Raw genomic sequence first — 17,805 nt, forward strand, 5'->3', positions numbered from 1 at the left:
AGCCCCGCACTACTCAGAGCGCTTGCTTCCTCTTTGGTCTGTGCCCACCCACTGCGAGGGCCAATTTAGTAACTGTGATGCGTGGACTCACCAGGGTTTCACCGCCCCATGACCCTCCAGTAATGAGGCCCTGTCCTGAAAGTCAGCTTTGTAGGACCAGTTCTGGTGCTGGGTCTCCAGTTGGGACTCCATCTGTCCCTAAGACAAAGGTTTGAGCACATGTAGCTTATCTGGGGAGGTGACTCCCTGGGTACAGGACAGGGGAGCAGAAGCCTGAGAGAGGGAAGGCAGGAGGCTAAGACAGGGTGCCCAAACAGATTTGGGCAACTGGGGCTCGTCCTGATGGGGCCCCTGGAAATTGCCAGAGCATCCCCACAGAGGGCCCCCTGCAGGGAGAGGAGCCCGGTGCCACCCACTCCTCTTGGCCAGTGGAAGGCTGGTCCAGGGCACCACGTCCTGCTGTGTACAGGCTGCCCTCAGGCAGAAGGCAGCAGGGGCAGCGGTGGGACTCCTGGGTGCTGAGCAGCCAGTGTGGGTGGGGGGATCACGCACGATGGCTGGCCTAATGTCCTTGCTGAGTTCTGTCAGCGAGCCCTGCCTGGCAGACACTTTCAGTGTCTGTCTGGGAAATGCCATGATTCTACCTTCATCACTGAATGAAAGGCTCGCGGGCCCAGAGTTCTAGGCTCGCCTGTGTTTTCTCTTCGCACTTTGCAAGCGTGGCTTCCGAGATGCCTGGGAGGCTGCGGGTGGCCCAGTTCTCAGTGCACGGGAGGAGGTCTGCCATTCCTTTCGGGTGTTTTTTATTTTTAAGTTGAGGATAATTGCTTTATAATATTATGTTAGTTTCCGCCATACATCAACATGAATCAGCCATAGGCATACGTATGTCTCTTCCCTCTTGAACCTCCCTCCCTTCTCCCACGCCATCCCACCCCTCTAGGTTGTCAACAGCACTGGATTTGAGCTTCCTGCCTCATGCAGCAAATTCCCCCCAGGGGTCTATTTTACAGACGGTAATGTACATGTTTTAGCATCAGTCCTTAGTCAGACACGACTGAGCGACTGAACTGAACTGAATGTACATGTTGCGAAGAAGAACTAAAGAGCCTCTTGACGGAAGTGAAAGAGAAGAGCGACAAAGTTGGCTTGAAGCTCAACATTCAGAAAACTAAGACCATTGCATCCGGTCCCATCACTTCATGGCAAACAGACGGGAAAACAGTAGGAACAGTGGCTGACTTTATTTTTCTGGGCTCCAAAATCACTGCAGATGGTGACTGCAGCCATGAAATTAAAAGATGCTTACTCCTTGGAAGGAAAGTTATGACCAACCTAGACAGCATATTAAAAAGCAGAGACATTACTTTGTCAACAAAGCTCCATCTAGTCAAGGCTATGGTTTTTCCTGTGGTCATGTATGGATGTGAAAGTTGGATTGTAAAGAAAGCTGAGCACCGAAGAATTGATGCTTTTGAACTGTGGTGCTGGAGAAGACAATCTTGAGAGTCCCTTGGACTACAAGGAGATCCAACCAGTCCATTCTAAAGGAGATCAATCCTGGGTGTTCATTGAAAGGACTGATGTTGAAGCTGAAACTCCAATACTTTGGCCACCTGATGTGAAGAACTGACTCATTGGAAAAGACCCTGATGCTGGGAAAGAGTGAAGGCAGGAGGAGAAGGGGATGACAGAGGATGAGATGGTTGGATGGCATCACCGACTCAATGGACATGAGTTTGGGTAGACTCTGGGAGTTTGTGATGGACAGGGAGGTCTGACGTGGTTTGGTTTGTGGGGTCGCAGAGTCGGAGACGACTGAGCGACTGAACTGGACTGAACTGAACTGAATGTGTATGTTCCAGTGCTACTCTCTCAGTTCGTCCCACCCTCTCCTTCCCTTTAGGGAAGTTTCTTTCACATTCAGTTCAGTTCATTTCCCTTTAGTCGCTCAGTCGTGTCCAACCCTTTGCGACTCCATGGACTTCAGCACGCCAGGCTTCCTTGTCCATCATCAACTCCCAGAGCTTGCCAAAACTCATGTCCATCGAGTCGGTGATGCCATCCAACCATCTCATCCTCTGTCGTCCCCTTCTCCTCCCACCTTGAATCTTTCCCAGCATCAGGGTCTTTTCCAATGAGTCAGTTCTTCACATCAGGCGGCCAAAGTATTGGAGCTTCAGCTTCAGCATCAGTCCTTCCAATGAATATTCAGGACTGGTTTCCTTTAGAATAGATTGGTTGGATCTCCTTGCAGTCCAAGGGACTCTCAAGAGTCTTCTCCAACACCACAGTTCAAAAGCATCAGTTCTTTGGCAATCAGCTTTCTTCACAGTCCAACTCTCACATCCATACATTACCACTGGAAAAACCATAGCCTTGACTAGACGGACCTTTGTTGGCAAAGTAATGTCTCTGCTTTTTAATATGCTATCTAGGTTGGTCATAACTTTCCTTCCAAGGAGTAAGCATCTTTTAATTTCATGGCTGCAATCAGCATCCGCAGTGATTTTGGAGCCCCCCCCCAAAAAAAAGAAAAACAAAGTCTGTCACTATTTCCATTGTTTCCCCATCTGTTTGCCAGGAAGTGATGGAACCAGATGCCATAATCTTAGTTTTCTGAATGCTGAGTTTTAAGCCACCTTTTTCACTCTCCTCTTTCACTTTCATCAAGAGCCTCTTTAGTTCTTCTTCACTTTCTGCCATAAGGATGGTGTCATCTGCATATCTGAGGTTACTGATATTTTTCCCAGCAATCTTGATTCCAGCTTGTACTTCATCCAGGCCAGAATTTCTTATGATGTACTTACTCTGTATATAAGTTAAATAAGCACGGTGACAATATACTCAACATTCAGAAAACTAAGATCATGGCATCTGGTCCCATCACTTCCTGGCAAATAGAGGGGGAAACAATGGAAACAGTGACTAACTTAATTTTTGGGGGGCTCCAAAATCACTGCAGATGGTGACTGCAGCCATGAAATTAAAAGATGCTTGCTCCTTGAAAGAAAAATTGTGACCAACCTAGATAGCATATTAAAAAGCAGAGACATTATTTTGCCAAAAAAGGTCCGTCTAGTCAAGGCTATGGTTTTTCCAGTGGTCATGTATGGATGTGAGAGTTGGACTATAAAGAAAGCTGAGCATCGAAGAATTGATGCTTTTGAACTGTGGTGCTGGAGAAGACTCTTGAGAGTCCGTTGGACTGAAAGGAGGTCCAACCGGTCCATCCTAAAGGAAATCGGTCCTGGGTGTTCATTGGAAGGTCTGATGCTGAAGCTGAAACTCCAGTACTTTGGCCACCTGATGTGAAGAACTGACTCATTTGAAAAGACCCTGATGCTGGGAAAGATTCAAGGTGGGAGGAGAAGGGGACGACAGAGGATGAGATGGTTGGATGGCATCATCAACTCAATGGACATGAATTTGACTGAACTCCAGGAGTTGATGGACACGTAGGCCTGGTGTACTGTAATCCATGTGATTGCAAAGGGTCGGACACGACTGAGCAACTGAACTGAACTGAACTGACGTACTCCTTTCAGGGTTTGGAAGCAGTCTGCTGTTCCACGTCCAGTTCTAACTCTTGCTTCCTGACCTGCACACAGGTTTCTCAGGAGGCGGGTCAGGGGTCTGGCGTTCCCGTCTCTTGAAGAATTCTTCAGCGTGTCATGATCTTTCACACTGGCGTTGAGCAATACCACCGCAGTATGAAAAGCGTGTGATTACTGTTCTTTCCCGTCCTCAGGACTTGGAGGACTTCCTGAAGCTGAGGGTCCTCTGCATCAGCTCTCGCAGCCCCTCCTCCAGTCTCCGCCGCTGGCACACCTTGCAGTGGATCAGGCTCCCTGGCAGAGCTGGAGTCGGGACGCTCATGCAGACGACTCGGCGGGGAGCTGCTCGGGGGCCGCGGCGGGGCAGGAGAGAAGCTCGGCAGAGGTGTGATTCAGGCTCAAGCCTCAGCTCAGCCCAATCCCATGGGGAGCTCAGGGGGTGTTCTACCTTTTCCACTACTATCGATCAGACATTGCCCTTTTGGGGGGGTGTCCCCTCTTGGGGAAGGGGGTGACCTCCGAAGCACTTCCAGGTGCGGCAACTCCTTTTGCCGAAGGACGCAGCTGGGAGCCATCAGCAGACCACTCCTCCAGCAGCTGGGGCTGGGCGTGTCCCCAGGCAGAGGAGAGGAGCTCACGGCATCATTACAGCCCCTCTCCTCCTGAATCTCGACTTCCATCTTCTCTTCTCACTGGCCTGCTTTGGGATAGCTTCCTCAGAGCCGTCTTCCAGTTTGCTAGCAATGTTTTCTGTTATTTTAACATGCTTTTTGTCTTCCCCGCTGAATTTTTAACGACTTCATTCTGCATGTCTGAAAGTTCTATGTGGTTCTTTCAAAAATTCATCTTGTCTTGTTCTTCTGTTACTTATTCTTCTTTAATTTCCCTAGTGATCTCTCACACATGCGTGTTAAACTCTCCTCTCTGACCTCAGTTCCTTGGGTGGGAAGATGACCCTTCTGTCTGTCATTCTGCTGACTGTTGTCCATGGTTGAACTGCTCCCTTTGGGTTTTGTAATTTTAGGTTGTGAGCTCATTTCGATGAGGCTTGGTCTGTGGGTTTCAGTGTTTCCCTGGCTAGAGCTGTCAGCTTCTACCAGACACTCCTGAGAGAACCCCATCCCTGAACTAGTTTTTGTGTGACCTTTTGGGCCTGAGTTCCCAGATCCTGAAGGTGGTGTGAATTCAAACCCGAGAGGGGAAGCCCTGTGGCAAGTTCCCAGGGGAGCCCTTTCCCTACTGAGAGCCAAGGTGAAAAGAGATACTCATCCTGGTCTGTTCCGGTGGGCAGATTTCTTCCGAGTCTGTCCTTTCACCCAGCTCCATTCAAGGACCTCACGCTCGACTCCACAGCTGGGCATCAAAACCCAAGGCCTGGTGACAGCGCCCAGCAAAGTGTCCTCCCGACGAAGACATCATCGAGGAGGCTGCCAATCTGTTTCCTTCTTCACAGCTGCCCTCTGGGGATTTCCTTCACTTTCTCGCGCACATAGCTCTGGGTTTTTAAAAACCTTATCTTCGAGGCAGCCTTCCTAGGTTTCCTGCAAGGAGACTCTTTCCAGGTTGTCTGAGTCCTGCTCTCTGCCCTTTCCTCCACTGCTGAAATTAAACTTCAAGGAACAACAACTTTCCATGACCTTTCACATCTCCAGTGCTTTCTACCCCTAACCCGAGCCTGCCTGTCGATGCAGCTCACAACACCCCCAGTTCCTCCCCTTGGCCCTTCTTCGAGCTCTGCCCACTTGCTGTTCCATCCAGCTGGACCCCATGGTGAGTCACACCCCTACTGTGGCCGGCACCCAAGGTCCCCATTCTTTGGCTCTTCATCACAGCCACCGAACCTTCATCCGTCCAACTGTCCACCTTCTCTGCATGTAGCTTCTGAGCTAACAGAAAAAAACAAGGGCCTGGTGCCACCAAACACACACACTACCTGAGGCTTCAGACAGGCCCTTGGCACCACTTGGCTATACCGTCCAGGCCCCTTTCCAACACCCACTCAAGCTGCTTCTGACACACTAGGCTCACAGCAGGCACACAAGTGCTCTGGATGCCGCTACTATTCCCAGCCTGCACTGGTTCCTGTGTCTCAGCTGTGGCCTTATCTACTATACAGTCAAGATGCCATCCCCAGCCTCCCACCCCACACCTAGAAACGTCTCTATCCTTGTACGTAAAGAAGGCTGAATACCAAAGAATTGATGCTTCTGAATTGTGGTACTAGAGAAGACTCTCGAGTGTCCCTTGAACAGCAAGGAAATCAAACCAAGCAATCCTAAAGGAAATCAACCCTGAATATTCGTTGAAAGGACTGATGCTGAAGTTAAAACTCTAGTACTTTGGCCAACTGATGCGAAGAGTTGTCTCATTGGAAAAGACCCTGATGCTGGGAAAGATTGAAGGCAGGAGAAGAAGGGGACGACAGAGGATGAGATGGTTGCATGGCATCCCTGACTCTATGGACACGAGTTTGAGCAAGCTCCGGGAGACAGTGGAGGACAGAGGAGTCTGGTGTCCTGCAGTCCATGGGGTCGCAGAGTCAGACATGGCTGAGTGACTGGACAACAACAAATCCATTCACACCCTTTCCTCTTCGTCTTCGGAGTCTCCTTCTGGTCAAGCTTTTCCTGCCTGGGCTTTTTGGTCCTTCTCTTTGACCGGAGGAGGGGGGCCCCTGACCTGGACTCACGCTCTCCAGGACCCCTCTGCCCCTCCTCCAGCAGGTCTTTCCCCCAGAGTGGGAAGTGTGTGGGGCGGGGTGCTGGTTCCCATCTGGGGCCCAGGCTCCCCGTTCCAGGTCCAGTTCTAGTAACTGGAGCCTCAGATTTGCAGTCCAAACGGCAGAACCTGTTTCCTGCAGCCACGCAGGGGTCTCTTCCACAGGTGAGCACTCGCCCCTGTCCCGCCCTCAGCGGACAGTTCTGGCCAGTGGGACAACACAGCCTGGTGTCGACCCTCCCTACTTCCCAGCCCCCATTCCCATCACCCCAGCCCCCTGGGATCACGGCTCCAAGCAGCCGCTGGCGCTCAAGCGGCTCTGGGGGACCTAGGCTAAGACCCTCAGCAGTTAAACCCCTCAAAATACCCTCATGCTCAAGTGGATTTTCTCATCCCCCATTCACACACCTCTCTGGCTTAAAACGGCAATGACTTCTCACAAGAACTCCTTCCAGGCACCCCTGCCTCCAGCCTCTGGGTCCCCTTCTTCCTCCTGCTGTTGACACGCAACCCTGCTGCCCGCCCCCTCCTGGGCCTCCCTCCTCCCATGACTGCACCTGCGTCCACACACTGCCGACCTCCAGGTTGTATCTCAAGACCTGAGACAACCGAAAGCAAACACAGAGGACGGGATGGCCATCTCTGGCAGCTCTACACGGGAGGGACCCGGGCGAGGTCTCCTCCACCCAACAACGATCAGAGCCCGACGCCAGGCTGGGGGGAGCCCAGTGACCTGGCGCAGGGCTCGGGGATGCGGAGACCGCAGGCCGCAGAGAAAGGTGCCTGGAAGACACGGAGTTCTCAGGGCTGGGGGCGAAACTTGAGCCCACCCTCCAAGACCCCTCCACACACCGCCCTCTCCAACTTGGCAGCTTCTCCCAGCTGCCCTGCAGTCCTGCGAATCACTGACTGGCCTGTCTCTCAGCTACTCAGCCCACGTTTGTGGGTTAATTTCATGTCCTTTTGGAGAATCTTTTTTTTTTTTAACATGGAAGTAATCCATGTTCTCTGGAGAATTCAGAAAGCTGGGTTGAGCAAATGGAGAGCAGCTCGTTGCATGAAGCGAGCCCTGGAGCTCTGATGGATGTCTGTCTCCTCCGTGTCTACACACGCTCGCGTTTACAAAACCTGTACCGAGCTGTGATGACATTTAAAGCTCTTCCTTGTCACTTAGAACTATCATGTACATTTCTTTCCATGCTGTTAAGTCCCCTATTTTTGTAAACTTGGAGATACACAGGTATCCATATATCTTCCAATCACTGTTGGATGCTTTTAGCTAAATCTTTATCAACATCCACATTTATTTTGTTAAAATGAAGCTCTAGAGGTGGGGGTCATGAGACGAAAATATGCAAAACGTTCGGGTAGAGTAACAGTATGTCTAGCTAAGTGCCTGTCTGAAGGTTTCTTCCTGTTGACACCCGCTCTTAAGGTGTAACAGTGTTTACTGCTTTGCATTTGTTGTTATCAAAGGTAGATAAGGCATCAGACTTCTCTTATTACTCGGGAGTGGGGTGTTTCATCACGTCTGCAGGGCATTTCTCCCTTTGTGCTCCCTCTTCACGTCCCAGCCCGCCCCACTCTTGGAATGCTCATCTTTGTCTCTCTTCTTGAAAACAGCGCACCTGTGGAGGAGACCAAGCTTTCCTGAGACACGATGGCCATCCCCAGTCATTCGTCTGTTAGGCTCATCTGTCTGTTTACGCACCAGGAGGCCCCACTCCTGCCCTCACTCCAATCCTGTATCGGGGCCATGCTGCCTTCAGCGCTCTTTCTTTAGAGGTTAGGATCTCTCTGTGCAGGCACAGCTCTTACCTCTCAAGTTTTGCGCAGTGTTTACCCTGTGTAACTCCCAGCCCAGTAACGTGTCTCCACCGCTTTAGAGAGTGCTCTTAGGCCTGGTTCGCAGTTGGTGCCGTCTGCCCCCCACAGAACCAGGCTCCTGACTGCATCCTCATAAACAAGGAGAGGCTCCCGAAGTTCCTGTTAATGGAGTCATGTAGTATCTAATCTTCCGGATCAGACGTTCTTCACGTTTTTGATGTCCATCTGTCTATGATCTGTGTCAGCAGTTCATTCTTTTTATTACTGAGTAATAGTCCCTTCTCCAAGTTGGAGAAGACTCTTGAGAGTCCCTTGGACTGCAAGGAGATCCAACCAGTCCATTCTAAAGGAGATCAATCCTGGGTGTTCATTGGAAGGACTGATGCTGAAGCTGAAACTGCAATACTTTGGCCACCTCATGCGACGAGTTGACTCACTGGGAAAGACTCTGATGCTGGGAAACGTTGGGGGCGGGAGGAGAAGGGGACGACAGAGAATGAGATGGCTGGATGGCATCACCGACTCTGTGGACATTAGTTTGAGTGAACTCCGGGAGTTGGTGATGGACAGGGAGGCCTGGCGTGCTGTGATTCATGGGGTCGCGGAGAGTCGGACACGACTGAGCAACTGAACTGAACTGAATATTCCCTTGCAGGAATATGCCCCAATTGGGATATATCTAGTTCCTTGCCGATGATACCCCAAATTATAATTGTAACATAGTCAAATTTATCAACATTTCCCTTTACAACTGTTGGCAGTGTCCTATTCCATAACCCTAGAGAGATGTCAACTAACAACTTTTTCTTAATATTTCTATGGCCTTTATTTTTTAACACTTAAATCTTTACTCCATCTGATGAGGTAGGAATTCAACTTCATTCATTTCTTTCTGAATGATTGACAAGGGTCCTACCACACCGTTTTCCAACTAATTTGAACAGCTGCCTTTATTATATTTTAAATCCTTACAGGAGTGATGTTCAAAATATTTAGAAATTGGTACTTGCACAGAGTGCACATACTGGCTGGATATCTGATAGAGTTCTTCCACTTGCTTGGGGCTGTTTCTTTACTTTCTATTATTTTCCATCGATCTCAGCCAGGACCATGCAATTGTCATTATGGAGCCTGGATAATATGTTTTGTTTTCTGGAAGCACAGTTTCTCTCTGATTTCTCTTCTTTTGGACTGTTCTTAAATGTCTATCCTTCCAGCTGAATTAGTCAACCATTCTGTCAATTCCCATGAAGTTCCGTTGGGATTTTGTGTTACATTTAGATATTGAAAACATTCTTTTGCTAATGTAGATTGGGAAATTTCCATTGTTTTTCTAATGCATATAAAGTGCTTAACACAATGGTTGCCACATGGCAAATATTCAATAAATATTAACATATATCATTATTTAGAATATCAGCTTTTTATCCCCCCGCATGGATGACAGCCTTATCCTAGCGCAGGGGCTTGCACAACTCGATGAAGCTCCGAGTCCTGCTACGCAGGGTCACCAAAGATGGATGGGTCACAGTGAAGAGTTCTGACAAAATGTGGTCCACTAGAGGAGGAAATGGAAAAACCACTCTGGTATTTTTACTGAGAGAACCCCATGAACGATATGAAAAGGCAAAAAGATATGACACCAGAAGATGAGCCTCCTGGGTTGGAACGTGTCCAATATACTACTGGGGAAGATCTTTATAACTGACCACCTTGCTGAACTAATTTTGCATTTTTAATTTTTTCTGAGTCTTCAGTGCTATCTTTATTTTTGAGCAAAGGGCTTTTTTTTTTAATTAACACCAGGATTTGTGTTCTTCTGAAACAAAGCCCTTCAAGTTGGGACCCTGTGCAACACCTTTGTAGGAAGCCTCATGAGGACGTTACTTGGTGTCCTGGCCATCCCTCCACCTTGAATCTCAGCCCCAGCTTTAGAGACCCCCTCACAGTGTGCAGACCTGTGGTATTGAGCTCCTGCTACCTGCTGTGAACAGGTCTCCTTTGGCCAGACGGCATTTCAGAGATCTGTGGACAGACACAGCCGCCCAGGCCCCCACGTTCCTCTTCTGCAGAAAAGGGAACTGGGCCTCACCCTTGCCAGGCCCTCACTCATCTGGAGGAGCTCTCGGGACTCCCGGGAGGCCTAAGTGGCAGAGAAATGGGCCTACTCATTTCTGGGCTGGGATTCTACCTTTTAACGAGTCCAGCTTAGAATCCACATCCCAAAACTCCTTGCTGGGACTTTTCTTTGTGGCCCGTCTCTCTCATTCTGCACTTAAATGAGTTTTACTAGACACGCAGGCAGCATTTTCTCCTGACTGTTGTACACATTAAATCATCTGTGAAATGACTTTGTACCTTGATTTTTATCATCTAAATGCTCCTCAGCCTCTGGTCCTATTTCACCTTCCATGAAAATCTGATAAGGGTACTGCTTCCATTACTGCCCAGGTCACTAGTAGTCATTTCCTTCAGCTGTGTCTGTTTTAAATTTTTGCCATTCACCACTCACCTGCTTCAAAGTTAAGCTCAGGACAGACATTACTATTTATACTGCCCAAGGTTTGCTAATCATTACTTATTTCAAGACATTTTCAGTTCAGTTCAGTTCAGTTGCTCAGTCGTGTCCGACTCTTTGCGACCCCACGAACCTGAGCACACCAGGCCTCCCTGTCCATCACCAACTCCCGGAGTCCACCCAAACCCACGTCCATTGAGTCGGTGATGCCAACCAACCAACTCATCCTCTGTCCCCTTCTCCTCCTGCCCTCAATCTTTCCCAGCATCAGGGTCTTTTCAAATGAGTCAGCTCTTCGCATTAGGTGGCCAAAGTATTGGAGTTATGTATTGCAAAATACTTTTTCATTTTGAAAATTGTGTTTTAACCCACGTAGCTACATTTCTTCTCTAAGAATATTAGAATATATTAAAACCAATCTCTGCTCATTTCCAAACGGAAAGGCCTTCATAAGGCATCACGGGTCTCTGTCAGCATCCTATCCACTGACTTTGTCAGATACTCCAACAGGTTTCAGCTCTGTCTCTACGATTATTCTAAGATTGACAGTTAAACTTGCCTATTCTCCAATTTAAACTCTGAAGAATTTAACAAAATAATTACAAAAGATAACACAAAGTATTGGCTTTTATTAAAACAGAATTACTTCTACTTTTCTCCTCTGAAAAAGCATCTGGGCCATGAAACTTGTAAAAGCTCAAGCTTTAAGCCTTTTTTTCTTGGTGTAACACTGGCTGGCTAGAGGGTGTTGGCTCAGCACTCTCCCTTAAGGCAACTATCTCTGATAACATCAGTTTTGGCAGTCTGTCCATTCGATTTTTCTTCTCGACCAAGTTCTCCAGCTAAGAGGTGTTCCTGTTTTATCCGACCTGCCTGTATGGGTATCCTTACCTGTGCTGTTGTGCTTAGTCGCTCAGTCGTGTCTCCCATCTTTACGGCCCCAAGGACTATAGCCGGCCAGGCTTCTATGTCCATGGGGAGTCTCCAGATAAGAATACTGGGGTGGATTGACATGCCCGTCTCTAGGGGGTCTTCCCGACCCAGGGACCAGGTCCCCCCTACTGCAGGTGGATTCTTTAAGGTCTGAGCCATCAGGGAAGCCCATCCTCATCCTACAACTCTGGTCTTCGGTTTCACGTTACAAAGCCTGTCACCTAAGGACATTTTACCTTTGAGGGGAAAAAAACACCCTTGGATGCAGTCCTAAGGTGAGCTCCCCATATTCTGCTTTCTAAGAAAGAAGTCGCTTTAGTTGAACAACACTGTTACCTAACAACATTTGGCTGTTAAATCTCAAGTTTTTTGAGCACGGGTCATCATGTTTGGTGTGACATATCGTGAAAGGTTCAAAGTCTCTTGCAGGGAATCAAGTTTCATGGAAGCGAAGTCATTCTAGAACCATAGAGATCCCATGCAGCATTTTTACTACAGCAAGAGTGTTTTTTTTCCAAATAAACAAAACAGTTCCGAAAGGGCTGCAGTTTGAACACCACTGTTCTAGGTGTTTTCTTCTCTGGAGGCTCCATCCTTTGCAGGAGCACCGCCCGCCCCGACGCCGGCAGGTGTGACACGCGGGATGGGCTGCCCAGTGGGCTTCACAGCTCCGACCTCACCGCAGACCCCATCACGCTCTCCGGGGGTGCGGCCCAAGGGGAGTCTCTGAAGGCCTCGGCAGGGCACAGCACAGACGCTGAGCACTCGCGGTGGAAGGATTAGCCGGGACCCCCGCCCGAGGTGCACGCGCGCCCTAACCGGCTGGTAAGTGGGTGGGAGGCCGTGTCTGCGGCCTCCGCCCGGGACCGGAGAACTCGGACCAGACTCGGAGAGTGCTCGCGCAGCCCCTGGCCCTCAGCCGGCGCAGGCGCACTGCGCTGGCCCCGCGCCCGCCGGAAAGGCCCGCCAGCCCGGCCCCGCGCCCCCAGGGCCGCGTTCCCGCCGCGGGGCAGGGCGGGGCCCTTCGCGCCTGCGCACTCGCCCTTCGCACCGCCCCTGCGTCGCCGGGAGCAGGCCGCACCACGTGACCGCTGCCCGTTCCCAAGATGGCGGCCGCGGCCAGGCCTCACCGGCTCCCCTCTTCAGCCCGTGCCTCAGCCTCCCATCGCCAGGAGCGCGGCCCGTCCGGCCCTCGCCGCTGGCCCCGCGGCGCAGCTCTCTGGGGGCGGCGAACGAGGCTCGCCGGGGCCACGGCCCGTGTTGACAGTCACCACCCGCCTGGACTCCCGACACTTTGCCAACCGTCAGGAGCCCAGCGGCTGGCGCCCGGAGCGTCCTCTGATAGCCCCGCCCCTGGGATTGGCAGCTTCGGCAGCCAATGGGGACCAGGAGGCGGGCAGGGGCGGAGCATCCCTGGCATTCGGAGGGCGTTGGGCCTGGCGAGTTGGAGGCCGCGGGCCGATGGGCGGGACCAAGCGGGGCTGTTCCCGCGACCCCCTCAGTGGGCCAATGGGAGGGCCGCCGGGCGCCCGGGGAGGGCGGGCAGAGGGCGGGGCCGAGCCGTAATTGACGAGCTCTTCATTAGAAACCGGGCGGGAGGGAGGGGCCCGCGAGGGGAGGTGATGCAAGGCTGGCGCAGCCAATGGCCGCAGGGCCGACGGCGGGGGGGCGGGGCCGGGGCCGCTGACGGGCGTCGGGGCTGGCCTATCAGCGCCCGCCTCGGTGCCGGAGGGGGGGAGCAGCATCATGGTTCAACGTGGGTCAATTTTTTGTGAATGAGGAGGGGAGGTTGTGGGGCCGCCGCTTGCGGAGCACCGTCCCCGCCGCCGCCGCCGCGCCCGAGCCCGCGCGCCCGCCCGCCCGCCCGCCCGCGCCGCCGCCTCAGCCGCCTGGGCCCGGCGCGCCGCGGCCGCGTCCCCGCCGTCGCCGCCGCCCGAGCGCTCGCCCGCCCGCCCGCCCGCCGCCGGCGGTGGTGGTGGTGGTGGCGGCGCAGGCTGAGGAGATGCGGCTCGGAGCGCCCGCCGCCGCCGCCGCCGCGGTAAGCGCTGCCCCGGCCCGGCCCGCGGGCCATTGTGCGCCCCCCGCCCGCCCGCAGGCCGCCCGCCCGCCCGCCTCCACGCCCCCGCCGCCCGGCCCGGCAGGTGGACGCCGGGGGTCCGCCCGGCCCCGGCCCGGCCCGCGCGCCCAGGCCGCGCGGCCCCGCGGGCGTCCGGAGCGCAGCCGGAGCCCGGCCCGGCCCTTCCCCGCTGCAGCCCCCCGGCCCGGCGGGGGCCGCCCGCGGGGCCGGGGGCGCAGGGCGGCCGGCGGGCCTCCCCGGGGCGCCCGCCCCCGTCCAGGCCGAGCCCTCGGCAGGTGGGCCGGGGGGCTCCCGATCCCCGGCGGGCGCCGTTTATGTAACTTTGTCGAGGCTGTGAGTTTGCAGAAAAACGTCCCTCCCGGGGCTGGCGGGAGGGCGGGCGGGGGTGCGCCGTCGCCGGGCGGGGGTGCCCCGGGCCGGAACGGCAGGGGTGGGGCGTCCGCGACCCGAGGGGTGCGGGCAGGCCGAGCCCTGGGCCCCGTCCTGCCCAGGTGACGGGAGCCGCGCTTGGCGGCATCGCAAAGCTCACACCGTGGCATCCGAAGCAAATTATCTCGTATTTACATTGAGCGTTGAATTATTTGACACTGTTATAGCAGGAGATCGTGCGTATCAGTCGGAAAGGCCGGGGGTGGAAGCCAGTGTACTCATTTAATGCACATCAGAAATTTGTAATAACTTGCAGCAGCTGATACGAGTGTTTTCTTTATTGCATGTTGTGAATTGACCTGCTGTGACACCATTTTCAAATAAAGTGTTGCAGAAATTAAGCTCAAGTTATTTTAAAACTAATGACTTTCTTAACTAAATCCTAATTGCATTACTGTAGAGACCTACCTAATTGCTTGCAGCAGCTCTCAGGCTGCCCTGGCCAAGGGAGGGAAGGGGCCTGTGGAGTTACTTTCCTTCCCCTCTTCCCTCCGCTCGGGCTTTTCTGTTTATTCCCACAAACCACCTAAGCAGGGGAGGCCTGGGAGCAAACATGTAAACAGCCCTCGCCCAGCACCAGCCCAGCAAGACTGGGGTAATACTGGCGGGTCTGCACCTTGGCCTGGTTTCACTTTTTCTTTTGTGCCGTGATCTGCCGTGGCCTGGAGTTTTAGTTGTTTCTGATAATTTTCTTTGGGTTGAGCCAGGAAAGGTGGTGGTGGTGACTGGGGGAGGGGGACAGGCAGGGGGAGGGAGAGGGATTGAATTAAGAAAACTCAGCTGCTTGTACACAAATATACACTACAGCAATTACAAAGCAACAAAAGTTATTGCAGAATTTTGCGGTCACTATGGCAACACAATTACTCTATTATAATTGGAAATGCAAAATGCCACCCTCTTAGAAGTTTCATCAGAATGGAGTTTTGGATATCAAAAATATGTGAGATTTAATTTTTTTTTTTTCAGGTAGCTCCTGAGAATTCTCAAATCTGTGTTCAATTATCTATTTTTAAGACCCATCAAGCTTTCCCAGATATTCTACTCCCTGGGCTCTGTCGCATCTTTCCCCAGAACTCACATTTGTGTGGGAGGGAAGTATTTTCCTGCCTTAAAAACACACACCCTGACACATTGTTAGACTTGTATAGCTTTCTGTGTTCTGGGCTTTTATTTTAAAGATTAAATACCTTCCTAAAGAGAGCAGTAATCAATCAGAAAAGAAGCACAGTTTATGCGGCAGGCGGATGTAACACTGCCCTCTTTAGGGTTAGTTCTCTTTCCTGCGAGCAGAACTGGCAGCAGGAGAGCCCTGGGCTGGGGGTGTGTGCGGGGGCGGGGGCCCGCGAGGCCTGGGGACCAAGGACAGATGTGGCCTCAGCAGCCTGAGCCAAGAGAGAATGTTCTGTGGTCAGCAGCTTCACAGCCATGCGAAATAAAAATCTCTAAATGCCATGTTCTCAGAGGCCTTGGGGGCCGTTACTGTAGCAAGATGGGCAGAACAACATGGCCCCTGGGCCACGTGGGTCCAGAGCGCAGAGCTTGGCTCAGTGGCCAGAAGCGTGCTTTCTAAGGATGCCCCTCGTCGTGTTTACCAGGAGGACTCCAGTTCTGGAAGTTTCCATACGTCGTGGGGTTGCTGCAGTTGAATTTCATTCTAACTCTTTGCTTTTAACTACTGCATATTTATGTCCAGTAATCGACTTCCATTTTCCAGCTGCATTGTGAGGTTTCAATTCAGCATGAATGGCTTTGAATTCTCATCCTTTGATGTTGGGGGTGGCACCCGAGGAAAGGCGACTTTGTGCCGTCTTAATTGCCAGAGCAGAAGAAACATTTCATCACTCCTGGAGAATCCGTCCATGCCGTTCTCTATTGAAAACGGCTGGGCTCTCATCGTTCAGAAGCCGCCATGAGCTATAGATAGGCACCTGACGGGGGGGGCTGGGGAGATGCAGACGGCGGGGGACGGCTCTGCTGGGGGTGGTGGGGCGACTGCCCCTGGACCCGAAGTCCCTGCTGGGGATCAGCTGCCGGGAACCCGCGTTAGCCCAGCCTCCGCAGAGCTGAGCCCAGGTCCCCACTGTTCTAGCCAGAGGGCGAGTTCTGCACCAGTGGTTGCAGCCCCCGCTGGTCCTGGGGTGGGGACTGGGGAGCCAGTCTGGAGGGGGCTTGGCTTGAGTCTCAGACGGTCGGTCGGGATATGTTGCGGTGTGCAGTGGCTTGGGGTCTTCTGGCCTTGAGTTACAGAAAAGCACAAGGTCTCTGGTTCAAGTCAGACGAGGGGCCCGGTGTCAGAAGTGACGCTGCGTCTTCACACCACTCAGCACCGTGTGCTCACAGGCCGTTTCTTTGGGGGAACTCGTCAGCGAGCTCAGATCAGCGAGTTCTGTTAGGAGGTCATTTTCTCCTCTCGGGCTCGTGTGCCTGAGGAGGTGGGGTAGGTGGGCCTGTTCCCGGAGCGGGGTGGGCTGTCGGCCAGAAACGGGCCTTCTTGGTTCCCTCCAGTGAAGGGCCAGGGCCCCACACAGGTTGCCTCCCGACACAGCCTCCGTATCAGCAGAGGTGGAGCCAGCCTGGTTCTCTTTCCTAGGGAGGGGATGACGCTCGTCCAGTTGGCCCTTGAAGCGTGTGGGTCCGCTTATCTGTGGGTTTTTCAGTTAGTGCCACGCAATCTGCTGTTGTCCGGATCTGGGCTGTGGAGCCGTGGGTATGGAGGGCTGCCTGTAAAGTCGTCCTTGGGTTCTCCACCACGTGCGAGGCTGGCACCCCGCCCCCTAGGGTGTTCAGGGGGCAGCTGTGAGCGTAGCTTAGCCCGGGAGCTGCCGTCTAATGAGCAGCTGCTTGGGGCCACGTGCCGTCGCGAGTGCTCGCCATGGATGCCCCGTTTCTCTCTCCCATGTCCTTAGGAGGTGGCTCCTCTTAGACACCCGTTTTGCAGAGGAGGAGCCTCAATGGACCTGAAAACGTAGTGCCTGGTGCCCCTGCTTGTGTTAAGCACCCGAAGCTGACTTGTCCTCTTCCACGCCTCTGCTTCTGGGCCGCTGACGGTCTTGAAGCTGGAGTTCAGCCTCGTCTGTGGGGGTGTTTGGGAGCACATAGCCTCCTTGAGAAGAAGGCCGTTTGGAATGCCTTTTAGGTGCAGTTGTGTTGGGTGGTGCCGGCGCTGTTGTAGGTGACTCTGTGTTGTGTGGGGTCTCTGCTGTCTTCCGTGCTGTGTGTGTAGCACTGAGAAGGCTCCGGACAGTCCTGTTGGCCAGTGGTGCTTGGTCCCACGCATGGATCTTCTCCTGAGACTGCCTGCGGGCGGGTGAGGGTCGTGCAGGGCACCCGGTGCCCCATGTCCGCTTCAGCCAGAGTACAGTGGCCTTCACCGTTTTGTCTGTGGGATTGCCTTGGAAGAAAGCATCCCAAAGACCAGAACCTTTGAAAAACCACTGACTTAATCCAGTTATATTGTCCATTCGTTTTGTAACAGTAAGCCAGAAACTTTAGAAAAAGTATTGACAGATTTAACACTCTTAAGAGTTAAAGAAAATTCTCCTTGTCAAAAGACTCCATAAGTGAAGTTAAGGGATAGTGAGAGAAAAAAAACTCTATAGAATATTATGCTTACAGAAGGTTAATAGTCAATATGTAAAGAGCTTTAACAAACCAATAAGAAAACGGTGAACATGCCTATTGTATGATGAGCAGAGCACTTGAATCTGCAATTACAGTGGCTAACAATAAAAGCCTTCCTAATA

At 52.6% G+C, this 17,805-nt stretch overlaps 1 protein-coding gene across 1 annotated transcript in view; it reads left to right on the forward strand.

The window, feature by feature from the left end:
* Positions 1–13,353: 13,353 nt before the first annotated feature.
* Positions 13,354–17,805, forward strand: part of HDAC4 (histone deacetylase 4) — a 288,194-nt gene continuing 283,742 nt past the window's right edge. The window contains exon 1 of the mRNA XM_055401686.2: positions 13,354–13,591. The gene's annotated coding sequence lies outside the window, so the exon portion shown is untranslated. The remainder of the gene's footprint in view (positions 13,592–17,805) is intronic.

Source organism: Moschus berezovskii, chromosome 4, assembly GCF_049115385.1.
Source record: "Moschus berezovskii isolate FMDL1 chromosome 4, NW_MosBer_1.0, whole genome shotgun sequence".
Lineage (NCBI taxonomy): Eukaryota > Metazoa > Chordata > Mammalia > Artiodactyla > Moschidae > Moschus > Moschus berezovskii.